The following is a 19,207-nucleotide window of genomic DNA, read 5'->3' on the forward strand; positions in this document are numbered from 1 at the left end:
AAAAGCACAGGGCCCGCGGTTCAATCCCCCAGCACCAAATGCCAGCCAGCCCCGCCCCCTGGTGGGCTGAGCTGCCCCCCCACACACACACAAATAAATTTTAAAAAATAAAAAAACAAATGTGTTATTAATAAAAGAATTCTGACTTCAACGGCTAACCCGTTCTCTTTAATTAAGTAGCTCTCCAGGTCTTTAATTTGCTAATCACCACTTTCTAATCCTAATGAATAACGTTTTACACTTGCTTTGGCTCAGACTAATTCAGTGTCATTTAGTCTTTTTATTTTTTTTTTGGCGGAACCAGGGATTGAACTCTGACCCTTGCGCTTGCCAGGGAAGCGCTTATTCTACTGAGCCATCTCCCCGGCCCCTCATTTTGTCTTTTTAATACTCTGATGTAATAACCATTATCGTGAAAATGCTACAGATGAAAAAATAAACTTATGAAGAGAACCGCCCGAGATCCCATTTCATTCATTAAGAAATGAAGCTAGGTTTAAACCTGGTCGTTTTACCTGGATTGTCCACAACAGCCTTTTCCACATCAGGGTGTCTGTTGAAACCAGTGCTACACACAGAGCACTTTGTCCTCCAGTGTTGGAGGGGTCAGCGGAGAGGCTCAAGCCAAATAGGAGATCACGAGCCCCAGGCCGCCATGGGCAGACAAGTGGACCTTACCTGCTACCAGAAGAGGCAATAAGCAAACTGTCTGAGGCTGAGCTTGGGAGGCCCGCTACTTTCTCCTGCCTTCAGCTAGCAGCAGTTCTCTCCCACCCCCTGGGCAGCACACTCCCAAATACTTCAGTGAAATCTGAAGGTGTATCGTGGTTTTTGTTTTTATTTTTGCTTGTGATAAGGTATAGCTGTGTTACCCAGGGGTCCAGCAACCCTCCTGCCTCAGCCTCTGGAGTAAATGCTATAGGCAAATGCTGCTGGGCTTGGCTTTGATGTCACATTTAAGAAAAGCATGTGAAATTCTTGTGAAAAATACAACCGGCCACCAGGCAGAGTAGCCAGGAAGGCCAGACCTTTACCTATAGAACTAAATACCTTCTAAACCCTGTATCTTGGTTTTAGTTATTAAAGGAATCAGGGTGCCATCTAAGCTATCAGAAGCCACCTAAAGGCTCTTCCATTCTGCTAAGCTCTTATACCTAAAGATGTAAAATCATGGGTTGTTCAGGCCCAGCAACCCCAGCCATACCCCATAACCCCCATCATTCTTCAACCCTGCTCTTGGCAGGCAACTACCAGGCTCTGTACTTTCTCAAGCCGTGTCCCTGGCAGGTGGCCACAACTCCTTTACACTGAACTCTTTCTCTTGAAAGTCCCATTTTGAACTTTTCCTTTCCTGGCCTGCCTTCCTGTTTGTGACCCTAGGAAAGACCTCATAGCCTGTATGAGATTCTCTGGGCTGGCCTAGTGGCCAGGGGGCCCCTGATAAGCCTGTGCTACTGGTGAGCTCTGGCTTTTGTCTTTCATTTATTTTGTTTTGAGACAGAATCTTGTTATGGGACTTGGGCTGCCCTGGCAATCCTGCCCGAGCCTCCCAAGTGCTTGGATTACAGCAGTGCACGTCACTCTCAGGTCACTGTCCTTCTTGGATTGAGTAACCCTATGACTAAGATGGAAGTGGGATGAGGTCAAAGCCAGGTGATACATCAACTACAAAGTATTGTGCTCTCGGGATACTCTAGAGTCCAGCCATCCTGAAAGTGATGGAGCAGGGACCACGTTTGTGTCCTGCCACCCCCTGCTGAGATCCAACTCAGTGGTCCCAGGCGACTCCAGCCCCCAACTGTCAGGTCACCTCCCACATCCAAGTCTTCCCAGGTGAAGTCCCAGTGACTGGGGAGCCTCTGCTGTTCCATTGTGCCCTTTCCAAATTCTTGATCCACAGACTTTTGGAGCATAATAAATTAGTTGTATAGCAATGGCAAGCAGAAACACCAAAATGACACTCAGGATTTGGAGGCAGGTTTGTTTATATTGATGGTCACTGATCTGGATCATTCCCAAAACATCAGGTCCTAATCTCTGGTGACCTAGAGCTTACCTGGGATAAGCAAGCAGGAAGTACAGGGGCAGGATGGCTTCTCAACTGGGGATTGGTTTATACAATGTACATCACAGTGACCAGCCACTTTCAAGAGACAGAAACAACTGGAACTGGAATAAGAACTGTTACCTGGGCAATGAAAAAACTGAAGTGGCCAGGGTTGGGGGTGCTTCTTTTTTTTTTTTTTTTGTGGACCCAGGGATTGAACTCAGACCCTTGCACTTGCCAGGGAAGTGCTTATTCTACTGAGCCATCTCCCCAGCCCTGAGCCAGCTCCCTGGCCCAGGGGCATTATTTTTAATGACTCTCTTGGCTGGGTGGGACTCAATCAGGGCTGTTGTGATAGGAGGCTGACTGAGGCTAGACCATTCAAGATAGCTTTGGTCCCTCACTGGGACCCTTTGTCTGTGCCAAAGTAACAGATTCCTTACATGGCAACTGACTTTGGAGAAGCATACTCTGATCAGCAAAGGCAAAAGCTATCATTTGTTAAAACCTTGCCTCTAGGGCTGGCAAGATAACTCAGTGGTCTAAAGCACCGGCCTAGGAAAGCTTAGGCAAGTGCAGAGACCACAGTTTGATCCTTGGCACTACATGCTGTGCCAGCCCCACCCCAAGGGGTGAGCTGAGCCAGCCACAGGAAAAAAAAAGATCTGTAATCAGCAACTCAACTACAAAAGAAGAACACTATATCCAAAGCCCATCAAAAAGAAACAGAGAGGGCCAGCCAGATAGCTCAGCGGAACAAAGCATCTGCAAGCAGGCACAGGGGTTGAGGGTTCGATCCCTAGGCCTGCTGTGCTGGCTCCACCCTGGGCATGATGGTGCATGCCTGTAATCCCAGCTCTTCAGAGGCTGTAAACAGGCAGATCACTACAAGTCCAATCTAGTAGAGAGACTCTGAACACCCTGTAGACCTAAGATACAAAGAGAAAAGAAATAAAACAGACAAAAAAATAGTGAATATAAAAAATAATAGAATCAACAATATTAAAGCATGGTTGTTTAGAAGAACAAAATAATAAGCTTTAAAATAAATAAATAAAACTTCACCCTTAAAGTTACTGTAGCACCTCCTCCACATTGTGTTGGCTAAAACAGGTTACAGAGCCAAGCCAGATTCAATGGATCACAAAACTTCTTCCTCTCCTCCCCTTTTTCTTACTAGGGATTAAAACTAAGGTCCTTTGCAGTAAGCTACATCCCCAGCCCTTTTTTCATTTTTTGTTCTAGAAACAGGGCCTCCTTAAGTTGCTACATTGCCCAGAATGTGCTCAAATATACAATCCTCCTGCCTCAGCCTCCCAGGGCTGGGATTACTCTTCTGCTTGAAAGGTAACTGTAAGTTCACATTGCAATGGAATGGGATGGGAGATATTGCTCTGGTCATCCTTAGAAACAATCACCACTGCTACTTAAATGAGAAAAAAATGTATCTTTACCTGGGCAGTTAAAATTTTTCCCACGACTCCTCATATCGTAAGCTAGAGACCTAAGAACAAGGTTAGATCAACTATGGAATGTGATTCTTTTGTGTCCTCCCCCACCACATATCTTAGCATAATTAATAATTTGTGAGCCATTTCATTTTAAAATACTGGTCTGCGCAAGAAAGTCTTAAAATTGGAGAAAAATTTGGGGTCAGGACAGGAAATAGGAAGATTAATTTTGGTTTTGTGTGGTGGCTCAGCTAATGGGCAACTTGCAATACCCAGCTGAAGTGAATCAGCGCGGTGTTGGGAGTGGAAAGCCCGCCTGAGGATAGTGGCCAACAGCATAAAAGGAGAACTGCAGGGAAAGACGGTGTGCTGGTGACTCTCCTGGAGAAGACTGTCACGCTGGTTTTCCTGATATAAACTCTCCAGTTCCCATCTTCAGAGGAGTTTGAGGCCTCATTGTCACTGAGAATGGCTGCTATTCTCTTAGGGGGAGCTCTGGCCCTTACTTTGAGTGTCGCTTCTTGGCTCTAGTGCAGATCCCTCAGCCTGCTGACACAACCTTTCCAGCTTTCACCACTGACCTTGGGCCTTCCCAGTGCAGACTCTTGGTACAGGCACACATGAGACGACATCATGTGCTCTGGACCTCCAGCTGGTCTTGTGGAGGACATTGCCGTGGGCTCTGGGTCTTCAGCTGGACTCATACAGGACATTGTTGTGGGATCCAGGCCCTCAGCTGGATTTTTTGGGTCTCTAGTGCATAAATAGATCTCTTGCACTCTTTTGCATTTGGCTGTTTGAGTTAATATTATAAAATAATCCTCTAAATTATGTGTCCTGTATTCTTTTCCCTTGTGAACCCTGACTACATTTTGCTACTAAAGCTTGTGTACTGACCTCTATCACATGTGTGGTAGATTAACTAACTCAATCACTTGAGTGCCCAGTGTGACTCAGACACCCCAAGGAGGGGCAAATGATCATTGAGACCTTTCATCAAAACTTCTTTGCTCTCCCCTTCATTTGTTCCTACTCCAGTCTAATCTACAGTCAATCATTCACCTGAGCAACTGCAAAGGACTTCTGATTAGTCTCTGTAGCTCCACAGTTATCCATCCACTCCAGTCCCCATGCCTGGCTTGATAAAGGCCTGGCCTTAAGAATATCCCTTAAGGGGCTGGGGAGATGGCTTAGTAGAATAAGTGCTTCCCTGGCAAGTGCGGGGGCCTGAGTTCAATCCCCAGTTCTGAAAAAAAAAAAAAAAAAAAAAGAATATACCTTAAATACAAAAGATGGCTATGTAACTTTTTATTAGTGATTTGACTATAATGTTTTTAGATGGCAAAAGCTGAAAGGGGTCTGGAGATGTAGCTTTAGTGATAGAGTGCTTGTCTAGGTTTGATCTCTAACAGAAGGGAGGAAGGAAAGAAGGAAGGAAAAGGAAACAGAAAGAACAAAAAAAGACAGAAAGAAGAAAAGAAAGAACACGGCCAGGGAGATAGCTCAGTGGCATAAGTGCCTTCCTGGCAAGTACAAAGTCCTCGGTTTGATCCCTGGGATCAAAAAGAAAAAAAAGAAAGAAGGAAGGAAGGAAGGAAGATGGGAACTTGGAGACCAACCCTTTGACTTTACCAGTGATGGCATGGCTTCCTAGAAGGAAGGCCAGCTGCCCAAAAGCAGAGTAGTTAGCAAGTGGCACAGATGGGACATGGCTTGTCAGCTTGGTGATCTTTTCACTTGTCATGTTACCTTTCAAGTAAAGTGGGGATGCACATTATAATAATAACATATCCTTATAACCCATATTTATACTTTTCTTGTATCTTTACTTCTTTAAAATCTGGTTTCACCCTTACAGCAATCTTGGGAAGTAGGTAGGAGAGATGTTATTATCCTGCATTTGTAGAATAAAATGGTAAACATCTTGGTGGCTTTTCCAGGCCTATAGAATAAAGTCCTCTGGGACACTGTAGGTTTCACATGTCTTTTTTGTGGTATTGGAGGTTAAATCTGGGACTTTTGCACTGAATTACATCTCCAGCCCTCTTTTTAAAAAATGTTTAAAGGAGGATCTCACTAAATCAAGTTCTCCAGGTGGAGCTCAAGCTTGCAATCCTGCAGCCTCAGCCTCTCAGAGTTCTAGGGTTACAGGTATACACTACCATGCCTGGTATTAAATATCCTTCTATAAAACTTTTTGTTACCAATTTTTGTAATTAACCAGTAAGAAATGGGAAATGAAACTTTCTTAAGAAACAATAACCAAATGGGAGCCATAAAGGAAAAGATACGTTTAACTAGTTAAAAGGATGATGACACACATTATGTTAAGACTAGAAAAATTTTCAAAGAAATAATTCCAAAACATGAATAATAGAGACTATCTCTAATATAACTAGAGTGTCTACAAATTGCAAGAAAGAGAAACAAGGGGGGTGGGCCGGAGAGATGGCTCAGTGGAATAAGCACTTGCAGGGCAAGTGCAAGGGCCTGAGTTCAATCCCCAGCGGGCATGGTGGTGTATGCCTGTAATCCCAGTGCTAGGGAGTCTGAGACAGGAAGATCACTATGAGTCAGAGCTGCATAGTGAGACCCTGTACCAAATACATAATTTTTTTTAAAAATGTGCTCATCATTAAGCAATTGCAAATTAAAAAATAATGAGACAAAAAATGAGATACAATTTTTCATCCATCGGGCTGGTGAGATGGCTCAGTGGTCTAAAGCACCTACTTAGAACAAGCTTAGCAAAGCACAGGGACCGTGGTTCAATCCCCCAGCACCACATGCCAGCCAGCCCCGCCCCCTGGTGGGCTGAGCTGGCCACACACACACACACATAAATAAATAAAAGTTTAAAAAAAAAAACAAAACACAATTTTTCATCCATCAGTTTGATAAAAAGAAAGGCTGGCCTGATAGCTCAGTGGACTAAAGCACCTGCTTAGGCAGAGCACAGAGGCCAGGGTTCAATCCTTGGTGTACTGTGCTGGTCCCACCTACCAGGCGTGCTGAGACCGTGATTGAGACTGGGCGTGGTGGTGCAGGTCTGTAATCCCGGCACTTGGGAGGCTGAAAACAGGAGGATCACTATGAGTCCGATCTATGTAGTGAGACCCTGTAGACCCTGTCCTAAATACAGAAAAAAAAAAGTTGATAAAAAGAGTGATAATATCCAGAAACTGAAAGGACAGAAGAAGCACTTTAGTGTGCTAGTTAAAATATAAATTCTTCTTTTTTTTTTCCAGAACCAGGGATTGAACTCAGGTCCTTGCGCTTGCCAGGGAAGCACTTATTCTACTGAGCCATCTCCCTGGCCCCTAATTACTATCATTCTTGAAGGTAATCAACAACACATCCGAAGATAGAAGTACGCACCACCATGGTGTGGGTGAGCATCCCCCTCAGTTCCCTGGCGACTGCGAAGTGGGGAAGCCTGAGACAGGGCATTTCAGAAGTCCTTCTGGGGCCTGGGGAGGTAGCTCAGTAGAATAAGCACTTGCCTGACAAGCACAGGGTCCTGAGTTCAGTCCCCGGTACTGCAAAAATAAATAAATAAACAAACAAGAAATCCTGGTCAGTGCATTTGTGCCCTTGAAGGGGACATGGCCCTACCCTTTGCCTTCCAGCTAGGACATGAGCCGCTTTGGTGTGCCAAACACTGCCATAGGCTTAAAGACCAGGGACAACGGATAGCAACTGAAACCTCTAAAACCATGAACTGAAGTAAACCCTTTTTCTTTTTACATTGATTACCTTTGGTATTTGTTACAGAGATGGATTTTTTTTTGCTCGCTCAGGCTGCCTTCAGGGCAGGTCTGGTATGGCATGTGGATGCGCGCCTGCTGGGTTTGCCCATGCAGGTGCTTAACTGAGCTAACCAGCACGCCTCTGGTACATAGACGGAAAACAGGCCAATGCATACTCACTTCTATACAACAACTATACTTTTAAGAATGTAGCTTACAACAACAACAAAAAAGAATGTGGCTTACTGGAATAAAATGATCACTATATAAGACCAAATATACCCAGATGTTTACTATAAACTTGCAGTTACAAAAAGACAAAAATACATGCCCAAGAGATAGCACAGCAGCATAAGTGCCTGCCTGGGAATTACCAGGTCCTGAGCCTGATCCCCAGTACAAAAAAAAAAGAAAAAAAAGAAACTATGAATCTACAAATTATAGTATACCTCTAGCATATTACTTCAAAGAAAGAGGTAAATCTATATATATTCATGCAGTTCTATTTTATTGGGCATTTTGACCCATTTTGGTTATTGAATCTCTGAACCTGTTTCCTACATTTGGAGGCTTTCACTCCACCTTACAAAAGACTGCTTTTCTCCTACTCCCTTACCCCAGACCCTTGCTTTTGTAGCTTCTATTGTAGCAGGACATGCTGCAGTGCGGATGTGTGAGTCCCACATCCTGAGCCGGAATCAAGTGAGCAGCCGCAAAGACACCGAATCTCTCCTGGTGAGGTTACAGCAGCAGGCGCAGCCTCACCTGCTTTCCAGAGGTCGCCATTGTCAGGCAGGTTTCAGATCTACTGGGCCTACAGGACAAATGGAGGTCTAAAGCAGCATGCACTGCCAGTTGAGTAAAGAAAGGCGTCAAAGTATAACATGTTTATAATCATTTGTTAAGTCTCAGGCCTGAAGCGAAGTGATCCCAGAGCACAGTGACACCTTCAAGTGACACGTGGGTGCAGTTCTTCTGACACCTGGCCCTCTGGCTGTCTAACGACAAAGGCCACAGAGCTCCTGGCTGGCACAGCCCAAGACCCACAGTGACATCAGCAAAGGTTTTCAAGTCTCTTGCTTTGGGATCCGGTTTAAAGTAAGAACAGAGCCTTCTCAGATTCTCTTCCATATATTCTTTCCATGCTTAAAGACCCCAAGCAAACACTGAGCACCTAAAAAGGACAGGCAGACAGGCTGAAATTCCAAAGTAACTTCTAAGCAAAACATTGATAAGTATCCTAAGAATCCTAGTTCTCAGAGGACACTCAAGAACAACTTCTGGGGGCTGGAGAGATGGCTCAGTGGTCTAAAGCACCTACTTAGAACAAGCTTGGCAAAGCATCAGGGACCACGGTTCAATCCCCCAGCACCACATGCCAGCCAGCCCCGCCCCTGGTGGGCTGAGCTGGCCACACACACACACCTCTCTCTCTCTCTCTCTCTCTCTCTCTCTCTCTCTCTCTCTCTCAAATAAATAAAAAATATTAAAAAAATATTAAAAAAAAAAAAAGAACAACTTCTGTATCTATAATAGTGCATCCAGGTTTGCACAGGGCAGCCAGGGCATGACTCTGTATGCATTTTACAATAAATTCTACCTAGACTTCTGCACAGCTACCTGTGTATCTTGAATGAATTCTTTCATCAAGGGCACATAAAAACAGAGGATCAAAGAAGTGAGAGGCAGGTTCCTAGCTGTGTCAGGACCTGCTTTCCAGTGACAGTAGTGATAGTGGCTCTTGCAGCAGCAGCCAATGACCAGCACCCAGGACTGGCCATATACTCAAGGGAGGGGGCAGTGTAAAAAGCAAATGTAGGTCTTTCTTAAAGCCTTGTTCTATCAAGGCTTTAAGAAAAGAGCCCCTTGAAGCCCGGTGTGATGGGTAGCGTACACCTTGAATCCCAGCAGTGGGAAGGCGGAGGCAGGAGGATCATTGTGAGTTCAAGGCCAGCCAGGGCTACAAAGTGAGCTCAAGGCCTTCCTGAACTACATAGTGACCCAGTCTCAAAAAGAGAAAAAAAGAAGAAAAAGGAAGAAAGAAAAGATAGAAAAGAGCCTCGCGCTACCACAGGTCTCTATGTGATGTGACCCTGTGTCACGTACCCATGAGGCCAGCCAAGTGGTCCATCATGCCTGCAAGCCACATAGTTGTACCCAGAAGCAATGGCAGTATGGGGACCAGCTCTGGATTGTCGAAAATAATTTAAAATCCAAGTTTAGATCACCTGCCTTCCAAAACCGTATTAGTTGCTTTTGTCTTTAAAAGTTAGGTTTCTGTGTAATTAGACAGTAAATTTATACTGCCTGCAACTAAGAACTCTGACAATGATATGTGAAAAGGGCAAGTTGAAATGGAATGAGGTAAGACAAGAAGAAAAACATCTGGAAGAATACATAACAAGCCTTCTCAGGAGCACGTCCCTATAGAGTAAAAAGTTACTATCGAGTTCCATTCTGGAGAACTGTTCATAAATTGGATTCATTCGTAAGCTGACAAAGTGAGTCTTATAAAGTATGTCTGTGAAAATTTGCAACTTAGAAGTTCATAAATTGAGTTCTTACAAATCTTACTGTATTTCCAAGTTACCCAGGAAGTGGAGGGGGGAGGCTTGCAAGTTTCAGGCCAGCCTGGACAAACAAGACTTCATCTCAAAAAACCAAACACCATCACCAACAACAAATACATACCAAGTGTTTAAATTTAGTAGCAAAGAGAGTTCTCTGACACAATTTCTTTTTCCTCTTCCATCCTAACAAAAAATTTTCATTGGGCACATGCTTACTCAGATAAAAACTCTTCTTTCTAGCCAGATGAGGTGACACACACCTGTAATCCCAGCACTCTGGAAAGATGAGCAAGGTGACTGTGAGAGCCCTGCCTGAGCAACGTAGTGACTTAGCAAGACATTGCCTCAAAATTAAAATGAAAAAGGCTTGGGATGTAGCTTAATGCAAAGACTTAGAATTCTAGTTTCACTTCAGAATAACTGGTTATATTCTTGAACAAATCACTGAGTTTCTTAGTATCTCAATTTTTATCATTTTTAACTGAATTTTATTTTTATTTTTATTTATTTATTTATTTATTTATTTATTTATTTATTTATTTATTTTGTGGAACCAGGGATTGAACTCAGGCCCTTGAACTTGCCAGGCAAGTGCTTACTCTACTGAGATATCTCCCCACACCCCCATTTTTGAAATGAAAAAAAAAAATTCAATTTTTCCCTTCAAGTAGCATTGATGCATATTCCATGCAGAGTCTGACAAAATTTAGGCCAAGTTCCTTAAGTTATTCCATGAAAAATAAATCCAATGACTAAGTGAGTTGAAACAAAGATGATTTTTAATTATATCCCTCCCCTGGTCTTGAGGAGCCTCGGTACACATTAGGAAATTAAACCTCTGAGAATTCCCACAGGAAAGAAACTTGTTTCTCTTTGTTTACCCAATCAGTTTAAATGAGGACCAAAGATTTCAGATTTGAGCATGTGGGCTTTCAAGAACACGATGCTTTGGTGGTTTGCCAGAATACCTGGGTTGAAAACTGGTTCCACAACTTGTTTGCTGTCTGCTCTTGGGGCAATTCTTTCACTTTTATATGCTTCAGCTTTCTCATAGTAAAAATGTACTAATATTCCTGTCCTGTGTGAAGTTATCATAAAAATAAGTTCAAACACTTTGGCTGTATTTTAATTGTTCACTGATAATGTAAGCATAAAAAATCTTGTAGATTTGTTTTACAAAATTCCCCACCCTGTACCTCATTTCTGACCAAAGAAAAAAGAGCGACTGAGATTTGGGTTATTTAAGGCAGAGGACCAAGCAATCTGTGCATATAAAAAAGAGGGAGGCAGAGGCTGGGAAAGCAACAATCCCCCCCACCTTTTTTAAAAATTTCATTTGTGTGTGTGTGTGGCCAGCTCAGCCCATCAGGGGGTGGGGCTGGCTGGCATGTGGTGCTGGGGGATTGAACCATGGTCCCGCTGCTTTAGCTAAGCTTGTTCTAAGTAGGTGCTTTAGACCACTGAGCCATCTCACCAGCCCCAACAATCCCCTTTGTAACTGTTAAAATGAGAAGCCATTTCACTCTGAAGTCAGCCCCTGGCACCTCCTTGCCAGGCTTCTCAGCAGTCCTCAGCAGTCCTTACCTCGCTCCCCCGGTATTCTTGGGTGGTAGAATATACATACAATGCACGGTCTTAAACATTTCTGAGTACACAGTTCAGGGGCATGAAGTACCCTGTTTTATAGTCGTTATCACCATCCATGTCCAGACCTCTTTTCATCTTATAAAAATAAAAACTCTGTGCCCATTAAGCATAACCCCCAGCCCTGGGTAACTGCTGTTTCACCTTTTGCCACTGCAAAATGGACTGCTGCGGAGTGCCATGTGCAAACAGAACCACACAGTGTCCTTTCTGATTGGCTCGTTTCACTTTGTGTAATGTCCTTGGGTTTCCTACACGTTGTAGCTTATGTCAGAATTTCCTTCCGTGTGTGTGGGTGTGTGTATGTGTGCTCACACACGCAGAGGACTGAACGCAGGGCCTTGTACGAGGTAAACACACACTCACTACCGAGGCGTACCTCATGTCTTTTCTTTCTTTTTCTTTTCTCTCTCTCTCTCTCTTTTTTTTTTTTTTGGTTGTTTTTGGAGACAGGGTCTCACTGTGTAGTCCAGGCTGGCCTTGAAATCATTATGTAGTTCTGGCTGTCCTCCAACTCACAAGGATCCTCTTGCCTCGGCCTCCTAAATGCTGGGATTATAGGAGTGTTCCACCATGACCAGCCTCCTTGCTTCATGAGGCTGATTAACATGCCACTGTGTAACACTGTAAAAAGTTCCCGTTGCTTTTTGCTTCTGTAGGATCCACAGCCCGGCAGCTGTCCTTAACAACCAATAAATTTGGGGCAAGAGCTATCTTTCTCCCTTGCCTATTTTTGTTAACTGACTCCTGGAGAAGCGCTTACATTATGCATCTGGGAACAGACCTCATTAGCCCAAATTTTTTCCTTACATAATTTCAATGTGTCTGAAAATTCATCTCTTAAAGAAGTGACAAGACAAAGAAAGATGAGGGAGTCGACAGAAATAAGTTTTCAGATGAGTACATCATTCTCCAGCTAGACTGTAAATTAAAGTGGAGACAATTAAAAATCACAGGCCACCTGAAGTATCAAAACAAAACACTGAGACCTTGTGGGTGACCTCAGCCTGGCTCCCTTGCAAGCATATGCAAAACATAACTTGACAACTTCCTGTATTCGCAATACATAAAAACAGAACTTGACTTCAGCCAAGCACAAGTAGCCACAAACTTATATAACTATGGATTTTCCTACGAAATTGATCAAGGGGCTGTACAGCCAAACCAACCAACTCTGTTCTTTGCTTCACTTTCATGTTCACTGAAACCCTCTGCCTTACGCCTCTGCACTGGAACCCTGGGACCCTTTCTGGTTCAGAATCGCTGAGTCATAAATTTTGTTTGCTTGGGGGTTTTATTTTTATTTATTTATTGTGTGTGTGTGTGTGTGTGTGTGTGTGTGTGTATGTGTGTGTGTGTGTGGCCAGCTCAGCCCACCAGGGGGTGGGGCTGGCTGGCACGTGGTGCTGGGGGATCGAACCGCAGTCCCTGTGCTTTGCCAAGCTTGTTCCAAGTAGGTGCTTTAGACCACTAAGCCATCTCTCCAGCCCCCTGGGGTTTTATTTTTTGAGACAGTGTCTGGCTTCATAGTTTAGGCCGGCCTTGAACTCAGGGTGCAGCTGGGACTGTGTCTGAAGCAGGTGAGCTGGAGACTGTTCACGTGTGCGGAGTGGAGGGCACGGGCACCAGAGGAACGCCTTGAGGGTACAGAGCACTCCTGGGAGCAGGTGCTCCAGACCCCAAAAACACTGGGGTCGACAGCCAAGCTAGTTAAGCAAAGGGGTGTCACGTGAAACCAACCTGCCAGAGGTATAAATGAAAACTTACTGCAGGGGTTGAGCTGCTCCTTTTCTCTCTCCCAGAGACAGGCTCCGCCTGAACTCCACTTTCTGTATGTTGTCTCTTACCTTTATTTCTTTATTCTCCCATGGTCCTGGCCCTGGGAACTTGGAGTGCCGCACAGGATGTGGCAAGGCTAGCCTTGAACTCCCAGGGGTCCCCCTGCCTCAACATCCTGAGTGCTGGGATTATAGGCATGCACCTCCATACCCAGCTCTAATTCATGAATTTTGTTTGCTCAAATAAACTCTTTAAAGATTTTTTTGTGCTTCAGTTTCCTTTTTTATTTTACATCCCCAGCCCTTTTTACCTGTTTTAGTAAATTTTCCAGATTTGGCTCAAATTTGTAATTCTCCTGCCTCAGTGTCCCAGAGTGCTGGGATAATAGGTGTGCACCACCACACCCAATTTGTTTATTTTTTATTTATTTTTATTTATTTATTTTTCGGAACCAGGGATTGAACTCAGGCCCTTGTGCTTGCCAGGGAGGCACTTATTCCACTGAGCCATCTCCCCTGCCCCTTGTTTATTAAAAAGCAGGGCCACAGAGCTGACCTAAAGAATTAAAGTTCACACCATGAGAAAATGAACTTAGGAAACTGGACTATTTTTAGTGTTCCTTTCTTATACTTTCAGTGGAAACTGAAAAGGCATGTGAGGGACAGGGTAGGGGGCAACTAGCAAAGGGCAGGACCACAGGGCAACAGGAATGGGAAGCATGTACATTCTGAAACTGGATTACAAGTCATTTCATTGAGTTAACTGTGTCACGTGACAACCAGGGTACCCCAGCACATGGTGTACACTGAGTGGCAGTTACTTGGTGAGAAGAGGCCTCATCTCTGCCCCTCAATAGCACGAACTGAGGAAGCCCCAGTCTCCCAGAAGGCAGAGCTGCAGTGCCTGTGACTGCAGCACTCAGGGAGCCCATGGGGCTGGCCTGGAGGGAGGTCACCTGGAGGGAGGTCACCCGTAGCTGGCCCCTCCAGCCTAGCCGGACAGTTGGCCTTTAGCCCCTACTTCTCACAGTCCCCACCAGCTTCCTTCCTCAGGCAGTGCTTTGTGGGGAGCTGAGTCACAGTGACAGCAGCATCAGTCACCTCTTCCTGGGCAGAGGTGGTGGGAATCCACCTCAACATGAAGTGGGTGCTGGGTCACAAAACCCAAATGCTGGCTGTTGGAGCTTCTCCTGTCTCTCATCTCCCCACGCCCTTGTGGACCTTAAGGTCTGTCCTTGACCCTTTGATCTTCCATTTCTTTTTGTTCCTTTCTTTTCTTTTTCTTTCTTTTTTTTAAGATAAGGTCTTGCTATGTATTTCAGGCTGACTTTGATCTCTCAGCACTCCTCCTGCCTCGGCCTCCCAAGGGCTGAGATGATGAGGGTGCACCACCACACCTGGCTGTATAGCTTCTATATTGTACTGTAGTTTTATATTATACTTAATTGCTGCTTTTTATGTTCTATTCTAAAGTCTTCTTTCAAAACCTTTTTGTTGTTAAAAATAAAGATTTTTTTTTTTTTTTTTTTTTTTTTATTTTAGGAAATGCTGCTTTAAAAGCTGAATCTTGTTTTTTTTTTCTTTTTTTAAAATTTTTTTCCCATAATTTTATTGATAAACAAATAGCAATGAGACAGTTTCAGATCAAATTGGTAGAACAGTTTCAGTAATTAACACATTGCATACATTCTTCCTAGTGGTTAATTGCTGTACAAGATGCATGATATCCTATTTACAAACACCATTAGAACAAATCCCTCTATTCATTAAGAAAATGTAACTATATATCTATCCTAACCACTTTGAATACACAGATACAAAATGGACATTCATCTGTATCCCCTTTTTTGTTAAGTTCCGTTATTTGAATATTATAGGTGTGTAAACTCAGCAAAATATTCTAAAAGAGTCCAGTAGCCCATAATAGTATTGGGTCTTCCGCTTGACTGGCAATGTCAGAAATTGTTGACCTGAGTCCCCTACACCTCAACATAACAGCATGGCTTTACTTCTTATATTTCATTTTTATACTTTTCTGCTGGATGGTTAAGACCAAGGTAAAGCAGGACCTATGCAACAAGAGTGAATCTTGTTTTATTATCATGTAAAATGCTTACATGGTCCCAAAATCACTCTGAAAAAGGAAAAGCAAAAGCAAAAGCAAAAAAAAAAAATCAGAGAAGTTTATTTTCTAGCCCTGTCCCTTTCACCTAATGTCTTCTCTCCCTGACAGTAATTAAATTTAATTATATATTGATTATATATTGTCATATAAGAAAGCACATATCTCCCTTTTCAGGCAAACAGCATACTGTTTATAAATCTTATGTTTTTCTTTCTTCCTTAAAGTATTCTTGGGCTGGAGATGTACTTGGCACAGTGTTTCCCTAGCAGGGCCCAGGTTTGATTCTCAGCACTGAAAAAAAGTATTTCTTGTCAATCATTTCCTGGTAGCATATAAAAGTATTCCTCATTGTTAATAAATTGCCCAGGCTGGGCTTGGACTCAAGATCCTTCCCCTTCAGCCTCTCAGAGTGCTGGCCTCACAGGCCTGTGCTAACACACCGGGCTCCTTCATTGCTTTTTTAGCTGCAAAATCCTCCACTGTGTGGAGCACGATAGCCTCTTATTAACCAAGAAATGGGTCATTTCCAGTCTGTAACTGTTAAAAAGTAATGCACCATTAAATAGCTGGAGTATACTTCTTTTTGCCAGGGTGCTTGCAGACAGTTCCCAGAAATGGAATTGCTCAATCAAAAGGCATCTCTAATTATGGGAGCCAAGTATCACCAAGTTCCCCTCCACCGTGAGATTGTACCAATTTCTATTTCTATACTCAACGTATTGGACTACTTGTTTTCTAGTAGACTGGTCAACAAAGAATTTTTTTTTTTTTTAAGTTACTGGTTTGCACTACTCTCATAAGATATAGTATGTTTTAATTTGTACTTTTAAAGTTCTGAGACATGCTGAACACTTTTTAATGTTGTTATAGTAATTTGTTTCTCTGTGAAATGTCTATATCTCTAGCCCAATTTTCTCTAGAGTTGTTAGTCTCTTTCTTCTCTATCTGTCTGTCTCTATCTTTCTTTTGAGAGAGTCTCACTTTATCAATAAATAAACAAATGAATTGAGCAGGCATTTCTCAAAAGAAACCTGGGCCCTGCTAGGGAAACACTGTGCCAAGTACATCTCCAGCCCAAGAATACTTTAAGGAAGAAAGGAAAATGTAAGATATATAAACAGTATGCTGTTTGCCTGAAAAGGGAGATATGTTTCTTTATACGGCAATATATAATTAAATTTAATTTTTGTCAGGGAGAGAAGACATTAGGTGAAAGGGACTGGGCTAGAAAATATACTTCTCTGATTTTTTTCAGTCATTAGGAAAATGTAAATCAAAATTACAGTGAGTTTCCATCTCACCCCAGTCAGGATGGCTACACAAAAACCACTTCTGGTGAGAATGAAAATGTAAATTACTATGACCATGAGGGAAATCAGAAGGGAGCTTCCTTAAAAAACCAAAAATAGAGCTATTCTTTGTTCTCTCTACAGCATTCTTTGGTATTTACCCAAAGGAGTTAAAGTTGGCATACTGAAGCTTATTGTGGCCCAGTTCACAAAATAGCCATGATATAGAGGCAGCCTAGGTGCTCATCAACACATGAATGGATAAAGAAAATGTAGTATTATACAAAGTGCATTTTTCAGCTGTAAGGAAGAACAAAGAGGAAGGAACTGAAGATTATGTTAAGCAAAGTAAGCCAGACTCAGAAAGATAAGTAGTGGATGTTCGGCCTAAAATTTTATTTATTTATTTATTTATTTATTTAATTTATTTATTTATTTTTGTGGTACCAGGGATTGAACTCAGGACCCTGTGCTTGCCAGGCAAGCACTTATTCTATTGAGCTATCTCTCTGGCTGAGCTATCTCCCAGGCCCTCGGCCTAACACAATATGTGCAATCTAAAAAAGATGACATAAAACTAGGATGGAATATGCATGGAAACCCATTATTCTATAAAATTAATAAGCACTAATAATAAAGTAAAATGTAAAAATGACAAATGTTTCACCTCATTTAAGTACTATATATGATATTCAAGGTGTGATTAAAATATATGATGAATGGTAAATATTTTTAAATTGTTACAGTAGAAGAAACATTACTGTCAATCCCTTTCATACTTACCTGGCCGGGGAGATACCATGATCACCATTAGTCCCTTTCAAAATACCTCCCCTCCCTTGGAGCACACGGACCCCATCCTTCTTGCCACTTTCTGAAGTAGTTCTGGGAGTCCTCTTTCCTAAGTGTCTTTAGTTGTGTTGTCATGGCTGAATCAATTCGAAATGTTTCTCTTTCATAACCATTTGACTTTGAGGGAAGAGCCAGAAGTTGCATGGTGCCAGAGCTGGTGAATAAGGGGGATGAGGACACACAGTTGTGCTTCTATGTGACAGAAATTAAGCAATTCAAGGCATTGAAGCAGCAAGGAAAAAAAACATTACGACAGAGGACTTTCAGAACTGCTTCTAAAAATGGAAAGAATGTTGGGATGAGTGTATTATATGAGAGGGGGAGTATTTTGAGTTAAGGGCTTTGTGTCTTTCACTGAAATAATTTTTTAAAATGGAAACATTCACCATATATTTTGATTACATCTCATATACATGTACCAAAACACCACATGGCCCATCATTAATATGTACAACTTTTACATTTTTGTGGAGATTAAAAATGAATTTAACTTAAATCAATTTTAAAAGTAAGAGGGAGGGCTGGGGAAGTAGCTTGGCAGTCTAAGCACCTGCCTAGCAAGCACAAGGTCCCGAGTTTGATCTGCGGTACTGCATGCCATGCTAGCCCTGAGACCAGGTGTGGTGGTGCACGACTGTAATCCCAGTGCTGGGGAGGCTGAGACAGGAGGCTCGCTACGAGTGCGAACTGCGTAGCAAGACGCTGTATCAAAAAAAGAAAAAGAAAAAAAGGGGGAGATTATAATTAGACAAGAGGAAGGGACTAGAAGGACAGGGGTATTATTGAGGGTAGTGGAGTATGAATGTCACCAAAATATACACATTGAAATCCAAAAGTTATAGCATTAATAAACGCTAAAAAAAAAAAAAAAAAGCAATGAAAAAATAGTATTCTTTTGTGGCACGAGGGCTGGAGGGAGATGTAACAACAGTCTCCACTAGAGGGAGCCTTAGTCTCAGCAAAGGAAATGAGCTTCGTTATTTCAAATTTAGTTTTATATCCGCAGCCATGCATCTCTTCCAGACTTACTAAGTACAGAATGGTGAGTTCAGATCCAATAAGGAAATCTACAAAATCCAGGGTAGGAATAGTTCATATTTGGGCCAGTAGCTTGTGGGAAGAGCTCCTGTAACCCCCCAGAAAGAGACAAAAAACAGGTTCTCACCCCAACACTGACCACTGCCCCCGCGCCCTGGTAATGAGCAGGCGTCCCAGAGCTACTGGGCAGAGACCTGGACGGCTGATGGCTCCGTGCAGGCAGTGACCTCGCGGGTCAGACTGGGTAGAGACGTCTGAGTCCTTACTAACCTATCATCATCACTCTGATTTTAAAATTTTGCCATGAGAAGAAAAACACATTAAAAACTGAGTTTGAGGCCAAACTTACACGTTGGAAAGCACTAACTATGATAGTTTAGCTACAATTTTGTATTAACAACATTTTTATTTTAATTGTTATTGTGTTAACAATATAAAATTTTGAGGAATTTACAAACTTTTGTTAGGTAAGTTACCGAAATATTTTTAATATCTGGGAAGTTCTATGGGATGAAAACAAACACCTTGGGACACTAATCAATCTAGCAGGGCTCTGAGGCCTGACAGAGAACTAGGCTGGGCGGCAAAACCTCTGCAGAAGGAAACTTGGAAACATCTATCACTACACCCTTAACTTCACAATTCCCTTCCCTTCCCTTCCCTT

The 19,207-nt window shown here is 42.8% G+C and overlaps 1 protein-coding gene across 2 annotated transcripts in view; it reads left to right on the forward strand.

Annotated features, from left to right (window-relative positions):
* Nucleotides 1-14,248: 14,248 nt before the first annotated feature.
* Nucleotides 14,249-19,207, forward strand: part of Cfap126 (cilia and flagella associated protein 126) — a 12,137-nt gene continuing 7,178 nt past the window's right edge. The window contains exon 1 of one of the 2 annotated variants that reach the window (XM_023699828.1): nt 14,249-14,382. The gene's annotated coding sequence lies outside the window, so the exon portion shown is untranslated. The remainder of the gene's footprint in view (nt 14,383-19,207) is intronic. The other variant, XM_004639971.2, reaches the window with a different exon arrangement.

This window comes from Octodon degus, unplaced genomic scaffold (genome assembly GCF_000260255.1).
Source record: "Octodon degus isolate 3935 unplaced genomic scaffold, OctDeg1.0 scaffold00116, whole genome shotgun sequence".
Taxonomy (NCBI): domain Eukaryota; kingdom Metazoa; phylum Chordata; class Mammalia; order Rodentia; family Octodontidae; genus Octodon; species Octodon degus.